Below are 6,515 nucleotides of genomic sequence, written 5' to 3'. Positions count from 1 at the left end.
GGTCCATGAAAGTGAGCCAGCACCAGAAAAGGCAAGTCGTGACTCGACTCAGTACATCAAAAATATTATAGGTCCCTCAGGTATTTATTATAGGCTCACGTCTTTCTTCTTTCCTGCTAAAATTTTTGACTAATGTTTACCCAGTGAACATGGTCAGTGTCACCAAATAGTGTTTGTTAATGAAGAAGTTTTGTTTCTGCTTCAAGAAGTCTAATTTGGTCCTGTCATTAACTTTTACACAGGAAGGCTTGGGTGGGAGCGATGCTGAGATTACAGTCAGTCCTGGGTTTGGAACATCGAAGGATGGCACAGTAAGTTGACTGTACGAGGTCTGTCCGTAAAGTATAGGTCCTTTTTATTTTTTTCAAAAACTATATGGATTTCATTCATATGTTTTTACGTCAGACATGCTTGTACCCTCGTGCGCATGCGTGAGTTTTTCCATGCCTGTCGGTGACGTCATTCGCCTGTGAGCACTCCTTGTGGGAGGAGTCGTCCAGCCCCTCGTCGGAATTCCTTTGTCTGAGAAGTTGCTGAGAGACTGGCGCTTTGTTTTGATCAAACTTTTTTCTAAACCTGTGAGACACATCGAAGTGGACATGGTTCGAAAAATTAAGCTGGTTTTCAGTGAAAATTTTAACAGCTGATGAGAGATTTTGAGGTGATTCTGTCGCTTTAAGGACTTTTCACGGTGCGAGACGTCGCTCAGCGCTCTCAGGCAGCGTCATCAGCCTGTTTCAAGCTTAAAACCTCCACATTTCAGGCTCTATTGATCCAGGACGTCGTGAGAGAACAGAGAAGTTTCAGAAGAAGTCGGTTTCAGCATTTTATCCGGATATTCCACTGTTAAAGGAGATTTTTTTAATGAAAGACGTGCGAAATCCATATAGTTTTTGAAAAAAATAAAAAGGACCTATACTTTACGGACAGCCCTCGTATTTGTGTGACGTCTTGCTGTTGTATCAATCATAATTCAGTTCTGTTTAGTCATATGACAGACCTCAGGAGCCCACAAACTGTTGAACTTGATACAGCTCAGGACCGACAGGAAGCACTATCCTGTTGTGAGGACAGGAACAAACAGATCAGGAAATAAGCTGAGCTGAGTGTGTCAGGTGTTCACCATACATTCCAGTTTATGAGGACACCTTTTTTGTAGTCTTTAGCTAAATGTTTAAATCTTTTATTAATATTTTTGTGTCCTTTTTTTAACTGCCATACTTTAATTTTTCAGTGCCACCATAAAATTGTACCGCAGCACTTTGGACAATTGTGAAGACTGCAGTGGACCTGTCTCCGTTTCAAATGGCTTGGTTTCTCATGCAAATGTTCGTATTTACAGCACTCAAACATTTGGTTATGTTTACTGAACATATTTGTTAAACTCAAACAAAATCATTAACACAACTTATTAATGGTTCTTGTAAAATGTGCTTTTAGTGTGTTCAAGAGCGTGGCATAAATCCTGCTTTTTGAAGAAAAATTCATTACTGGTATGTTCATTGTCTTTACCATTTGCTTGAAACTGTTACAATAGTGTATTGTGACTTGTACAGTGATAGATTTTTTTGAATTTATATAAACAAAACTTTTTTTTTTGGTTGCATGGATGTTACATGGGCTTCTGAGAAAGTTTCTGACTCTGATGCTGTGATGAAGATTTTGTACCTGACACTGAACTAAATAATGATAGTGAGGATGCACAATCAGGAATCACACCACATCCTAAGGTTGGACCAGCAAAATCACTTTCTTCTCAAGGAAAAAGAGTCCTGGAACAGGATGTCTCAAAATCTGACTTCATACTTGACCAACCCTGTTCTGATGATAGTGTTTATACTAGCAATGACCAGACTCCCTCAACAAATACAGCCGAGCCGTCTACCTCAGCAACCCAACAAGGCTCTTCATGCACTTTAAAAAATGATTGCTATATTTGCAAAACACCTCAATCCAAAATTTCTTGTCACTTTAAAAAGCATGAAAAAAGAAGATTTCGACATTGCCCAAGAATTCTCGTTACCCAAGAACTCAAAAGAGAGAAAAATGCTACTAGAGAAGTTTCGGAACAAAGGTAATTATGAACATAACCAGGAGGTTATGAATAATCCTGGTGGATCACTGAAGAACTGGACAATCAAATGTCTCTGTGAATGCCAAATGTATGTGCACTATACATATTGCAAAACCATGTTTCTTCGTAAAGAGTTGTGGTGCCACACACGAAGGTGCTCATCAAAGACAAAGACTGATGACACTGGAAGGAGCAAAGTCTTATCTCTGGCTGATATTGCAGAGTCAACCTGCTCCCAACCAGTTTCCACTGGAGTATGGAAGGTGCTTGGAAAAATGAGGCAAGATGACATAGGATCTGTAGTACGGAATGACTTCCTCATACTGCAACTGGCCCAGTCTCTGTACAACAAGCATGGGAGTGATTCTACAAAAATTGAGTACATTAGGACAAAGGTTTGGGAAATGGGCAGACTTTTATTGACCCTAAGACAGGGGCATTCTATACTCCGTTTTGAAGATGCTATAAAACCAAACATTTTTTACAAAATTGTTCATGCTGTGAAAACAGTTGCTGGATATAACAAAGAGAAGCACTCATATTCCACACCAAGTCTTGCCCTGAAGTTGGGACACTCACTCAAGAAGATTGGTGACATTATTCTCTGTAGAGCCATAGCATCACAGAATGAAAATTTGATAAACGCTGCAGAACAATTCACAAACCTCTGCTCAAAAGAATGGGCAGGACAAGTCTCACACACTGCACTGGCTACTTTGAGCAAGTCAAAGTTCAATAAACCATCCATCATACCATTCACAGAGGATGTGTAAAAGTTACACAAGTACTTGGACAAAAAATCAGCCAGTGCCATAGATGACCTAAAAGAGCGGGAGTCTCCTCAGGCATATGCCAGAGGCCACTATTGAAGTGGCAAAAATCACAAAGATTCTGCTTGCTATGGAGAAAGGAACTCTGGCAGAGTTCCAGGGGAAGTCTCTTGATGAGATTGAGATTGAAGGTATGTGGTGCCAAGGATACCTTTTTAATGACTCAGCCCAAAAGAATTATACATTTTATTACAGGAATGGGCTATATTAAACAATGTATTGAGATTGAAGAAATAAAAAAAGTTGTATGCTTTATTTTGGTAATTTTCTACCTTGTAGATGTACTTAAAGATTTGAAATACAAAAGTAAATATTTACATTAAAATATTGTTTTATGCAAAAACATGTCAGATGTACAAACAAAAATATGTATTTTATGCATTCATACTTTTTTTCTCAGATTAGTTGGATCTGGAAATGGATGAAGGTGAGCAGGATGATGGAGACAGTGATATGGATGATGCAAGTGTCGCTGACGATGAACATGATGGTGAAGGTGGAAGAGACGATGAAGATGGGGAGTCAGATTGTTCCCTTGGACCATATTTTTAGCTATGTGGAATTGCTTTAATATTACCACAAAATCAGCAAGGTACACAGTTGCCAAGATAAATGGGCCTAACAAAGAATTAAATGATTACCCTGATGATGCCATCAGGGTAACATCCAGTGTGTTTCTAAAGTAAAGATACTGTCATGGACAAAGTAGTGGCACCCCTGGAATGTTTCCAGAGAATACATCTTTTCTCCAAAAAATTGTTGAAATTACAAATGTTTCTGGTACACACGTTTGTTTGCATTGGAAAAATGCATGAAACAAAGGAAAAAGCCCAAATTGACATTTTGTACAAAACTAAAAAAATGGGCAGGACAAAAGCAGAGAATACACAATTTCTCTCAAATTGTTGAAATTACTTTTTTTTTTCTTGGTAAAAAAAAAGTTTTAATTTTCTTTATGTACATCAGAAAACACAAAAATCTGTAGCTGTAAGATATATCTACATAATGTACATAGAGAAACAGGACACACCTGGCAACTATCAAAGTATGTGCACTGATGCTGAAGATGCTGATGGACTTTTTGTATTCTTTTTCACCAGAAATGAAAGAAATGAATATTGATGAAGAGCCCACCAACTCTTCCAGTAATGCGTAATAAAACCAGAGATTGGTATTGATTCATACTGCAGTATTAAAGTGTAAGTTTTCAGTGGCTGTGAATCTTTTTGTTACTTTGGGGTTGTTGGGATGGAATCAAGCATGAACATAAAGTTAACAGGTTTTATGATAAGACATTTTAGAAGTTTTCTGTTTGTTTTAGGGAAAAGAAAAATAATTGTATCGACTGAGGATATGGTCAAGAGTTGCAATTTTTAAAAACCGGAGTAATGGTTCAGAGGGGTATTCCAGAAACTGGGTATAGTGAACAGTTGTAGTGAGCTGAAAGCTCAGATTTTGTAGTCTTATTTAGTTCTTCTCAATTAATGTGTGTCCTCACATCTACACGTATTTTCAGGTTATGGCTCAACTTCAGTTAATAGTTCTGTTTTGTGTTTAAAATAAACTTCTCCATAAATGGTCTAAAGTTTGTACTGGCTATTTTAACAGAATTTCCTGCTTCTCCAGGATACAAGAAAAAGTTTACAACAAAGACTGATGTCATCAGCTCCAGAGGTAGAATTCATTTTACACAAAAACTAAGAAAACAGGCTGGACAAAATCATTGGCATGTCCTACTTTTTATTTTGTTGCACACCCTTTGGAACAAATATTGCAACCAATCACTTCCTGTAACCATCAACTAGCTTTTTGCACATCCATCCATCCATCCATCCATTTCTTCGTTTTATCTTGGAGTCGGGTCGCGGGGGGCAGCAGCTCAAGCAAAGCCGCCCAGACCTCCGATCCACACACACCTCCTCCAGCTCCTCCGGGGGAACCCCAAGGCGTTCCCAAGCCAGCCGAGAGAGTAGTCCCTCCAGCGTGTCCTGGGTCTTCCCCAGGGCCTCCTCCCAGTGGGACGTGCCCGGAACACCTCTCCAGCGAGGCGTCCAGGGGGCATCCGGAAAAAGATGCCCGAGCCACCTCACATGACTCCTTTCGACGTGGAGGAGCAGCGGCTCGACCTCCGAGCTCCTCCCGAGTGACCGAGCTCCTCACCCTATCTCTAAGGGAGCGCCCAGCCACCCTGCGGAGGAAACTCATCTCGGCCGCTTGTACTCGCGATCTCGTTCTTTCGGTCATGAGCCAAATCTCATGACCATAGGTGAGGATCGGAACGTAGATCGATCGGTAAATCGAGAGCTTTGCCTCCCTACTCAGCTCTCTCTTCACCACGACGGTCCGATACAGCGACCGCATCACTGCAGATGCTGCACCGATCCGTCTATCGATCTCACGCTCCATCTGTCCCTCACTCGTGAACAAGACCCCGAGATACTTAAACTCCTCCACTTGAGGCAAGGACACTCCACCGACCTGAAGAGGGCAAAGCACCTTTTTCCGGTCGAGAACCATGGCCTCGGATTTGGAGGTGCTGATTTTCATCCCGGACGCTTCACACTCGGCTGCAAACCGCCCCAGTGTACGCTGACGAAGCCAACAGAACCACATCGTCCACAAACAGCAGAGACGAGATTCTGTGGTTCCCAAACCAGACCCCCTCTACACCCTGGCTGCGCCTAGAAATTCTGTCCATAAAAATAATGAACAGAACCGGTGACAAAGGGCAGCCCTGGCGGAGGCCAACGTGCACTGGAAACAGGTTTGACTTACTACCGGCAATGCGAACCAAGCTCCTGCTGCAGTCGTACAGGGACCGGATAGCCCTTAGCAAAGGACCCCAGACCCCGTACTCCCGGAGAACTCCCCACAGGGTGCGCCGAGGGACACGGTCGAATGCCTTCTCCAGATCCACAAAACACATGTGGACTGGTTGGGCAAACTCCCATGAACCCTCGAGCACCCGATGGAGCGTGTAGAGCTGGTCCAGTGTGCCGCGACCAGGACGAAAACCATACTGCTCCTCCTGAATCCGAGGTTCAACCATCGGTCGAATTCTCCTCTCCAGTACTCTGGAATAGACCTTACCGGGGAGGCTGAGGAGTGTGATCCCCCTATAGTTGGAACACACCCTCCTGTCCCCCTTCTTAAACAGAGGGACCACCACCCCGGTCTGCCAATCCAGAGGCACTGTCCCCGATCGCCACGCGATGTTGCAGAGGCGTGTCAGCCAAGACAGCCCCACAACATCCAGAAACGTAAGGTACTCAGGACGGATTTCATCCACCCCAGGAGCCTTGCCACTGAGGAGCTTTCTAACCACCTCGGTGACTTCGGCCTGGGTAATGGATGAGTCCACCTCCGAGTCCCCAGTCTCTGCTTCCTCTTTGGAAGACGTGACGATGGGATTGAGGAGATCCTCGAAGTACTCCTTCCACCGCCCGACAACATCCCCAGTCAGGGTCAACAGCTCCCCACCCGCACCGTAAACAGTGCTGGTGGAGAGCTGCTTCCACCTCCTGAGGCGTTGGACGGTTTGCCAGAATCTCTTCGAGGGCCGACCGATAGTCCTCCTCCATAGCCTCCGTGAACTCCTCCCAGACCCGAGT

General features: G+C 43.4%; 1 long non-coding RNA gene across 1 annotated transcript; it reads left to right on the top strand.

Moving 5' to 3' along the window:
• The first annotated feature begins 240 nt into the window (after positions 1-240).
• On the top strand, positions 241-3,405 carry LOC117519824. Its single transcript, XR_004563451.1, has 4 exons — positions 241-311; positions 1,235-1,328; positions 1,441-1,493; positions 3,305-3,405. It is a non-coding gene; the product is annotated as an uncharacterized LOC117519824 (long non-coding RNA).
• Positions 3,406-6,515: the final 3,110 nt, after the last annotated feature.

This window comes from Thalassophryne amazonica, chromosome 1 (genome assembly GCF_902500255.1).
Source record: "Thalassophryne amazonica chromosome 1, fThaAma1.1, whole genome shotgun sequence".
NCBI lineage: Eukaryota > Metazoa > Chordata > Actinopteri > Batrachoidiformes > Batrachoididae > Thalassophryne > Thalassophryne amazonica.
Note: the sequence above shows the minus strand (reverse complement) of the source record. Positions and strands in the feature narration are given on the sequence as shown.